General features: G+C 31.2%; 1 long non-coding RNA gene across 2 annotated transcripts; it reads right to left on the reverse strand.

Moving 5' to 3' along the window:
* Positions 1-4,052: 4,052 nt before the first annotated feature.
* On the reverse strand, positions 4,053-8,029 carry LOC113703302 (uncharacterized). Of its 2 annotated transcripts, XR_003451400.2 has the most exons (9): positions 7,684-8,029; positions 7,291-7,410; positions 7,106-7,152; positions 6,925-7,012; positions 6,723-6,817; positions 6,508-6,586; positions 5,355-5,411; positions 4,305-4,395; positions 4,055-4,222 (listed from the first exon to the last, which is right to left on the reverse strand). It is a non-coding gene; the product is annotated as an uncharacterized lncRNA (long non-coding RNA). The 2 variants fall into 2 exon arrangements; XR_011820155.1 differs by having other exon boundaries at positions 4,053-4,222; positions 7,106-7,410.
* Between the last annotated feature and the right edge of the window lie 3,120 nt (positions 8,030-11,149).

Here is an 11,149-nt window from a genome sequence, read left to right on the forward strand (position 1 = left end):
ACTAATATATTATATGAATATAAAGTATATTATATATTAATTATAAATTTTAGTATATATTATTATATTTATAATAATAAATATAAAAATAATTATATAATATATTATTATAATATACACATATATATTATAAATATATGCACATATAATATACATTTATAAATATATATAAATATTATTATTATATATTATATAATATTAATAAATTATAATATATATTTTATTTAATTAAATAATTATTATATATATTTATATATTATATTATATATGTGTATATAATAATTATAAATATATTATATAATTTTACTAATATTATAATAAAATACATGATTACAATTAAATATTATAATTATAATATATATTATATACATATTATAATTCTAAATTTTTAGATATGATTCCAAAATCCCGATTCCAATAGGAGTAATCCAAACAATAATTATGGGATTTATTCCAATTTCCCATTCCGAAACCCTTTTACGAAACGCCACCTTAGTACCTCCAAGGATTTGGAATCAACTTGACTATGCATATGTATGTGTTAGAACAATCCTTGGGGAGATGTGTACAATTAAATGTCCAGATGTTTGAGTTTTGTCTCTGCTTGTAGCGCTAAAAAAAATTTTTATGTTAACATTCCATTCCGATCTGTTTTATTGCAATTTGCTTCGCTTCTACCATGTCCCTATGTTTTTTAGGTAAAAGTATTAATTACATTGAATAGCATCCATTAGTCACTAGCACAAAACGCCTACAAACACATAACTATAAGACTAGTCACAAGTTCTACACTTCTAATTAATGTCATGTCATTTTCTTTGTTTAGTTGAACATTAATTATAAATGATATTAGCTAACACCTTAATAATATATAGGAGAGTAATATTTTTGCAAACTTTACTTACATAAGGGATTTGTGTACTTAAAATAAGGGGGGCTAAACTAATTTTTATCATGTTAACCCAAAAAAATAAAAAAAACGAGGGACTAAACCAAGAATTAGATGAAATAGTCACCGAGTTTCAATCGGTTTCAATTGGCGGACAGTTTATACCGTAATTTAGACCAACTTATTTTGAGGACATATTGTTGCTTTTTGATAATTTCATATGGTGTTATACAGGTTGCAATTGCAATCAATCATTATTTTTAAACTCAAACTGTCCTAGTTTGTTCAATTAATTGGACCGAAAGTTGATCAAGAGTTCGGTCTGAGTTGACCTATAAAACCATTCAGCTAAAAAATGATCAAAAGTTGGATTTGATCGGAAACCAAAAAATCGGTCAAAATGCGGATTTCTTCATATTTTTACTTTTCGTTGACTTCTTTTTTTCATTTTGATTCCCACTTTTTTTTTAATCTCTTCACACTCAAATCTTGATTTGAACCCTCAATGACCTATACTCACAGATATGAAATGTTGTTTTTCATTTTTGTCAAAAAAGATACGGTATCAACAACGGGAGAAGGAAAAAGAATAGCAAGAATGGAAGGAAAATCAGGAGAGGAGGGAGATAGACAGTGAAAGGATTCAAGAAACAAGAAAGTGTGAAGAGAAAAAGAAACAAGAATACCCTTGCAAATTACTGTCCACCACTTTCTCTGCTGTGTGTAGTGTATAACTGTTAAACAAACTCATTTAATTAAGTTTACCCATACCCGTCCATGAATAGATGGATATGGGTATGTTAAATTTTTACATATGGGTATAAATGGGTTACCCAATAATATCCATTTAATAAATGAGTATTATTGGGTAACCCATCAAACCCAATTAACCCATTAGAATTATCTTCCCCCAAACCTCCTCACTTCCTCCACCCATTAACTTATTCATTTTTCACCATTATCAATTTATGACAAGTTTTAGCATCTTTTCTTATTTTTCCAAAATGAAATTTTAAATTTACACACAAAAAAATGCTAGAGGTTCAAATTTTTTAATTAAGTTTTTATTTTAACTTTTATAATATTTATTTTAAAATTTTATATTCTTATTATTTAATTATTAAATAGTATGCAATTTGGGGATATAGAGTACATATGAGAAAAAAATTGATAATTAGGTTTATTGAACATTATAAATAAATATTTAAAACTAATGATGAGTGCAAAGGATGGTAAAAATTGATAACTTAGTTTGTAAAAATGAATTTAAATAAATTTACAAAAAATTAAAATAAATGAGTTATAAATGGGTAATTGGGTTACCCAATTCATTTTTTGATTTATCCATTTATACCCATCTAATTAAATGGGTATAAATGGGTTGATTCACTTATACTTATTACCTATTTTACGCAACCCAAACCTGTCCAAATCACTCATTTTGACGCCTCTAGTGTGATGCTAGATAATTCACATGCGCTTGTTTGCAACTGTCTTTTTTAACTCTCGATGCTTTTCATGGGCTCTGATGTGGGGCCAATCGGGACTTGCGAGTCACAGGACCATTGAAACTTGTTTTGATTTGTGTTATTAATAGAACTAGGAGGAGAACACCGCGCGATGCGCGGTGTCATTTTCAAGGTTGCCCAGAAATGCCCAATAATTTAAATTCAAATATTAAGTATGAAAAGTTACAAAAAGATACACCAAAAACTCTGCCATTCTATTTTTGTAGTTTTATTAAGCAGTGAATATGAATATCTATTAAGGAAATGCAAGACAATACAATGAGTAGACCACTAAGATCATTAAGATGCTCCTTGCTTTTGCATAGAATGAAAATAGAAATAAAAAAAGACACATGTAATGGTGGAGAAGGGGGAAAATATAGCTTGAAGGAATACACAAAGCGAGTTGTTAGTTCCTAAAAAAGGCATTTAATAGCTATAAGTTTGTTTTTTATTGATAAAAACCACAAATCAAGTTGTCAGTTCCTAGAAAAGGATATTTAACAGCAATAAGTTTCTTTTACAATATATTCAAACGAATAATAAAATGTATATACATGCAGTATAAAGAGAAAATCTACTTAGCGAGACTAAACCTATACCAGTGCCAATTGAACAAATTGACAAAGAAAAGAAAAAAGTATTTCTAATTGGCCACAAGCAAAATGATTCTAGACTTTCAATGACTAATAGCATCAGAGAGCTCCAACTTCATTCAGACTCTACTCTCGTTCCCATGAAAGGCCGAAAGCAAATACCTATCCAGCAGTGAACAATGGGTTTAGAAAAACTCTCTATAGATGAAACTCCAAGTTAAAAGCTACAGACAAGAAACTATGTCATAAACCAGATTACCAAAAAAATCCTAAAGAAAATATCATAGGAATTTGAATTTCTATGGAACACTTAATTCTAATCAGAAACATCAAACTTTTGAAAAAAAAAACAAAGCAATTTATACCAATCTTATAATAATAGTCCGAAAGTCAAAATAAGCAAATAAATCAGTAAAAGGACAAGACAGTACCTCAAGAGAAACCAAAAGCAATGAGATTTGACAAAATTTCTTGATGATATCAATGCAAATAACCCATAAGCATCTTCACACTTCCAAGTGCACGAGAGGTAATTTAATGTTTATAAACAAAAGAAAAGGAATATCTCAAGAACCGAAAAAGCAACAAAGACAATCTTAACCAAAGGCAGCAAGAATAATTAAACCCAGCAGGATAATGCAGCATTAGTGGAACAGTTCAATCAAATAAAACTTAGATCTTCAGACATATTCAAAGTGTAATACATTTGAAATTATTCTACCTAAAGCAATAGTAGAAATCCAATTTTACTTTCAAGCTCTTACTATCTATAATGAGTCGATCAAAATCCAATTTTTCAATCATTCTAATAACTAATTCTACAACCATAAATGCAACTCACACAAAACTTTTCCAAAAAAAAAAAAAATCGCTTAGGACTATGTAATTTTATTATTTCTTCTTTCTTTTTTGCTTCAGAATCAATAATAGAAAGTCAAAAATAAAAAAAAAAGGCAAACAAGAAAGAAACTTAGAAAACTGCTCAAGTTACAAAGAAAAAATAACAGAAAAAACTTGCAGCATTGAATCAAACTAAAGATTTGTTCTTTCCCTTCATTTGCTTCACCTCATTTTCATTTCAAAAACTCAGATAAAAATATATTTGGAACTAAAATAAAACCTTACAAAAACTGCTTAAATTAAAATTAAAAAGAAACTTATAGACCTGATTAGGCTGAAGATCCATACTTTTCTCTTCATCTGCTTATGCTTCTTCTCATTTTCTCCTTCTAATCAGGGGAAAAATTAAACAAAAAAAATACTTACAGAACCAGCCTAAATTTCACAAAAAAAGTGAAAACAAAAGCATACATGTTCCGATGAAGATCCATTTTTCCCCTCCCTGCTTCTTTTCATGGCTTCTTTTTTTTGTCCCATTTCTCCTGCTGTTTAAAATGGGAACCTGAACATAATCAAAGCAAGGCCATTAGAAATTTTTTTCAATTGTGAGAAGCTAATACAAAGAAAAATCAAAGATTCCTTAATCTTGCCTTCAAACCAAATTGTTCCATTTTCACCAAAATTATGCATGAATCTAGTTTCTCATTTTCATGAAGCTCTATTTGTACTCTCAAAAGATTCCATTTAACCATTTAATGGTGAGATGAGGAATAAATCCCGTAAAGTAAATTTCACAAATTTAAATATGTAAACAAATCGTTATAATTTACAAAATAAGCAATCTTGGCAATGGTGATTCGATGCACACCACAAATGTCCACTACCTAAGGCATGACAATGTGTATGTCAGACCACAAATGTCCACTACCTAAGGCAAGACAATGTGTATGTCAGACGTATCCATATGCTATCTTATCCAAACAATATAGACAGTCTAAATGAGCAAGAAATATAGAGTAAACCTCTTGAATGCTCTTGGATGGCAATAATTCTTAAAAGTTTTCTTACAATAACATCATAATGGTCAACAACAAATTCAGTAAATGTTAAGTTTCGTGTAGTCGTATACCCCCCTAATGCTTAAAAGTAAGAATTAACCACCATTTTTTCTTTCTTCCCTCTCTTGACAAAAATTTGAGCAGAAAACCATAGAGCAAATCAATACATATATGAAGAGTAAAGCGTACAAAAAATTGTGCACTTAAACATTTTTTCCTCAGTAAAATTTGAATAATTCTTCACGTTTCTTGCTGTAATAAAAGATACTTAAATAAAATAAGAGACCTAAAAAACCTTCTGTAGCAAACAAAGTAGTATTTATGATTCCAATACAATGAATTAATGGTATGCAAATAGCAAAGGACTGAAAGGCTGAAATTAAGAATAAACCATCTAATAATGACCATGCTCAACACAAAAGCAAGATAAAAAAAATAAGAAAGGACCGCATTTTTAACTTACAAAGTTTGTTATTCCATGAACTGGTTTCAGAGTGACTGCATCTTCAATCATTTGCACCTTTAACATGAACAAAGTAAATTAATAACATAAACGAATAAAAAAATTAATAACATAACCAAAAGTTAAATAAAAAGAAGATGACCGTAGAAAATAGGATCTAAATGCAAAGTAATCCTAACATCTTTTTGTTATTTTAGCTGCAAAAAATTCTCTTTACCTTTTCAAGAACTATAAAGAATTTGGAAAGACCAACATATTACCACACCAAACTTTTAATTGCCATAAACATTGAAATCATTTTCACGAAAGGTAAAGTCTAAATAAGCAAGAAACATGTAGTAAACCACTTAAATGGCAGTAGATGGTAAGAAATTTCTCTGCAATAACAAGCTAATACTCAATCTGCCATATTTACTTTATATTCACTTTGTATTCTCAAAATGTTATCCCCATGAACTCAAACCAATATTCTAGGAACAAAATAAACAAAAATTTAACCAAAAAATGGTATTCTTGTAAAACTAAAATAAAAGGTACTCGTGTAAAAGAAGAAGGGCAGGCAAGATTAATGCATATACAAATATCTAGGGAACATGTACTTAAAACGACTATCTCAACTAATGGCTCCTTGATCAGTTTCAGTGCTTTTATCAGCAACTAAGAAAACACAAAAGTATTTTTTTTCTTTTGTTTTAAAGGATTCATATACACTATTCGGAAAATGAGAACCAAAACTTCACAAGGGAAAAAAAATAAGAAAAATAGTTTTCTCAAAAATAAAGACACAAAAAAATAACTAAAATTTCTAACAGTCATTGACATGAAATTTGATCTCCGCAAATGGAGACTTTGGGTTGGTTACCATATGGATCGTCTTTTGTGAGTCAATAATTGAATGTACTCCTGAACATAACAAACCAAAAAAAAAAAAAAAAAAAGCCCATCAGATGAGCCATGAAAACTCCATTTTCCAGAGTTTCTGGACAACCTTTTCCTTCAGTTTCTCTACCAAGTAATTTTTCCATCTATAATAAATATCATACAAGTTTGTATAGGGGGCTCTAGAGACCTAAAAGAAAGAAACAAGTACATAGAAACTACTTAAAAAAAGAGTACAAAAGTTAAAAAAATGAAAAAATAAAATAGAGAAAACCTGAGATGAAGAAGGACGAAACCCAAGGAAGCAAAATTGCCCGCAATGTTTCTCGGTGATGATCTTCTCTTGGCTGCATCTGTCTTGTGAGAAAGCATGGATAAAGAAATAAGGAACAATATAGGCAAAATTTAGATATTAACCAGGTGAAAATTTTTGGGGAATAAAACCAATAAATATAGAAAGGAAATAAAGATTAAGAGGCAACAACGAACCAGATAGTTTGGAGATAGATTCTCCAAATTTCCTTGCTTTTGGAGCTAAAGAGGATTAAGCAGAGAGAGAGACGATCTGGAGCAACCTTATTATCCTACAAAGAAAAAAAAAACCACAACAAGCCACAATATTAGACAATTAAACCGGAGAACAAAAAGAAAAAAGGCTAGAGAAGTTTAGGCAGGGGAGGAAAGAACAAACCCTTTAAGCAATGAGAATAATCTTCTTGGAGTATTTATATGAAAAATCGTAGGCAAGACACATTGCAAAAGATTTTCCATATCTGAACCTGCAATATCACAATAAATATAAAGTTAGACAAGAAAACCCTCAAAAAAATCTTTTAAAGACTACCGTATAACCACACCAAGCAATAAACAACCTGAAGAAACCAACTGCGTGTAGTTCTCTCTGTGAACTCCTCTATTTCTTTGCCAGTCATAATGCACACAAAAGAAACCAAAAAACAAAATAATCACCAAATGATACCTAATAGTCATAAAATTTTAAAAATGAAAAAGAAAAATTCACAGCTAAGAAATATCTACAAAATAACAGGAAGCTAACCTTAAAAGTCACTCGATTACCATGCAAATGCTTAATTTCTTTTCGTTTCCCCTCCAGATTTGACATACTTTTTTTGGGTTGATCTTGGTAGTCAAAGTGAAAGCATTGGGAGAGAGTTAACTGCAAAAGGAAAAATTAGGGAAAGCAGAATCCACCAATAATATTTATTGACGAAGAAGAACTTGCAAGAGAAATCTAGCAGATCTGGACGCTACTCGGAAAAGATTGCGAAAATGAGAAGAAGTGTAATTGATCGTCTGGAGAGAGGGATGGAAGATCACACAATAAAGTACAAAAAAAAGGATAAAATTGAGGAAACTTGTTCACTCAGCATAACTATTTGTCAAAAGACGAGAGAAGAAAAGGTGGGAATAGATTGATTGGAGTGGTTACCTTGAGCCCCGTAAATTGAAGTGGTCATGATCCCATCAAAAAAGTATTCAGAAGACACACACACACATGGAGAGCCAAAGAAATGGTATTTGAAACAAATTTAATCAAAACTCCTCGGACAACAAGAAGAATTCCACCTCTTCTCCTACCGAAAGCACATGACTTCCACGTGATTGACGACCACCATCCAGCCAATAAAACCCAGCCACGTCAGCACAACAACCACCAACCTTAACAATCCCATTCGCTCTTTTACTATATAGGTTGATAAGGAAACCAAATAGAAATAAAAAAAAATGAAAATAGGGAGAAAAAGAACCAGATGTGCGATGTCTAGAAAAGTTCGCAGTATGACCGGCGGCTGCAGCAAGGAAGAATGAAAGGCTGGAAAGTTGCCTTTTAAAGAGGAATTAAAAGAATTGACTTTTACATTCATGCCCAAATCTTTGCTGGTATTTTGTTTTGAGCCTTACTTTTAAGAAATTATAAATCTAACCATAAATGGTTTTCACATTATATTTTTAACCTCAATTTGTACAGTTTTGTGAAATGGAGTCTTTGTATTATTTATAAATTCACCAACTATACCAAATCTAGCAATATTTTTTATGCTATTTTATTTTGTATATAATTAAAATATATTTATGACATCATTATGATGTCATCCAATTAGATCTTTATTCAATAGGTTGAATCTATTTACCCCTAAACTCAATCGAATTACTATCTAGTGCGAGTTTGAAAACATAGCAATTAACACCATCTGAACTTTTGGCCCTAGATAGTGCTACGTAAAGCTGGTCATGAGAAAATACTAGCTCATGAAGATAGGTTCCTATGTAGTGAAGAGTTTGACTTGGGCTTTATTTATAGTCATGGAAAAATGAAGCCTAACAGAAAACTGGATCCTTTTGAAAGGAATTCCATTTTTTTGGCCATCTTGAGTTTGCAGAGGAATTTTTGGAAGAAATACTTTCTTTCCTTTATATTGGCCTACAACTATTTCGGCACAAAGAGTATGTCTTCTCAACTCTCTACATATAAGCCTCATTCCATTTTAGAGCCCTTTAGTTGGAGCAAGGTTTCTAATGAGAATGTTAGGACAATTCTGTGAGGACTCGAAAATTATTTTTACATTTTCTCCTATTTTTGAAAAATTAATTTATAGTTTCTTTTAATTTTACTTTATTTGCTTATTTGTTAGCTTTAATTTGATAGTGATTTTAAAGATTAAGTTAAGATTTTATCATTCCCTTTTTTATATTTTAGTGTATGTTAAGTTTCGTAGAGTACTATGGTAGTTAGACCGACTAGTGAGATGTGTGCGTTAAATTTCGTGGACGAGATTGAATGTGGTACTAGAGGAATTATGTGATTAGAAGTATTAAAAGTGTATTAGAGAAACCCTAGATACTTTGGAGATTAGAAACACAAGAGAGACAAAGAGATAGGTTTGAATCATGTGATGCCATTTGTCACTCATCCTTCAAATTTTGACTAAGACCCTTTGACCCAGACTTCTTCTATTAGTTATCTTGCAATTTAGCCAACATTTCCTCCATTTTACGTCACCTTGGCCTAAATTCTAGGGAAAGAAAAGAGAGAAAAACTTCCAAAAATTCCATCTTGATTTCTTGCTTGATTCTTGAGAAAATCAACGTGAAACTTGAATCCACTCCGATCAATCTTGGGCAAAGCTTGAAGGTGAACTTGGTGGAGCTTTTGAGAGGAAGAAAGTTCTTGTCTTGCAACTTATTTTGGGGGTTTTGAGGTATTACACTAAGAAGCTCTCTTTTTCCATCTTATTTTGCCATTTAAGCAACAAATGACTTGATTATGACGGATTTTATGGAAGATTTCATGATTTTGCTTTCGAGGTTGTAATTTTCAGCTTTGAAATGTATTAGAAGCTTTGTTATGAGGTTGGATATGAAATTTTAGCTTTGGTATGAGATTATCTAGCTCCTATATTCGAATTTCCAACTTTAGGGTTAATTTCCAACTTTGCTATGTTAATTTGCACCCTTGGAATGCCAATTCTAGCTTTGGTGTAAGTGATTTAGAACTTGATATATATGTTTAAAGTTGATAGTTTTGTGGCCTTGATTGATGTTCATTTACTATGAAACTAAGGTTTGACTTGGATGGTTAACTTGAAGAAAAATGGAGACATATTGCTGGATTTTTTCTCCTTATTGGTCAAGTGAGGGTTGAGGTGTGAACTTAGGGCATATTGTCTTCCTCTTGCATATGATTTTACTCAAAGCACTTGCTACAAGCTATTTCTTTGCATGTGTGTTAGTTTTGAGCCAAAACAAAGAAGTTTGAGAAGGGAAAAACTAGTTTTCCAAACTAATAGTTTGCAGGAAAATTTTCACAGGAAGCCCTACGCAGCTTTGGGAAATTGGCTATAACTTCGTATAGGAAAGTCGGAATTGAGTTTCGTTTATTGCGTTTGAAACTAGACTCATAGGGCTTTCAACGATATAACAATTAGGGTTTGGTTAAACTCCTATAAATACCAACAAATCTGCAAAGTTTCTTAAAAACCATCACTATTCTATTTTTGCACATGAGACAGTAGTGAGTTTGAACTGAAATTTAACTAACCTATGAGTTGAATTTTGTGAGGACTCGTAAAAAAAAATTATTATTTTTCGACTCCTATTTTTGCTCATTTAATTATTTATTTGAATATTTGCTTCGATTATTATTTTCTAACCTTATTAGACTTAAATACATGGAATTATGACTTCATTATAATTTTAAAGTGACTCGTTTCAAAAATTAATTTTTGGAAGCTCGATTAATGTAAATAGTGAAAACGTGTCTGAAAACTTTAGCCAATTGGAAGTACAATAAGCTCGGAAATTTGGAGACATGTACAATGGTCCTAAAATAGTTAATTTTAGATTTAAGTACTAAAGTGATAGTTAGTGGTACGATCGTTACAAGAATTTCTTGAAGGTTTCACTTTATCGCGCCTAAATTGGAAATACGCGTTTTCACGCGCGCGCTTAAATGAGGGACTTTGGACCATTATTTTGGGACAATTAAGAGAGAATAATATTTGTATGAATATAAGTGTACTAGAGGTTTAGTGCACTAGTGAAACAAATGCGAGAGAAATCGAGCACCAAACGTGCTCTATGCACACTATTCTCAGTTGACTTTGGAGTGATTTTGCACCACACATTGTATCTTCCTTAGGAAGCCAAAATTAGATCAAACACACTCTCTCCTAGTCTCTCTCTTGGCCGAACCATCAGCTGTAAAATACAACACAAAAGTTGCCATTTTTCATCTTCAATTCTTGCACCAAACCTTCATAGATTCACACCAAAATTGAAGACCACCTAGCTTGTCACTTGGAGAGTTCATTCAGCTTCAAAAGGAGGAGCTTTCCACGGTTTTCTTGGAGCTTTTAAGGACCGAAATTTCTGCCTTGGACACCAACTAGAGTAAG

Source organism: Coffea arabica, chromosome 8e, assembly GCF_036785885.1.
Source record: "Coffea arabica cultivar ET-39 chromosome 8e, Coffea Arabica ET-39 HiFi, whole genome shotgun sequence".
Taxonomy (NCBI): Eukaryota; Viridiplantae; Streptophyta; class Magnoliopsida; order Gentianales; family Rubiaceae; genus Coffea; species Coffea arabica.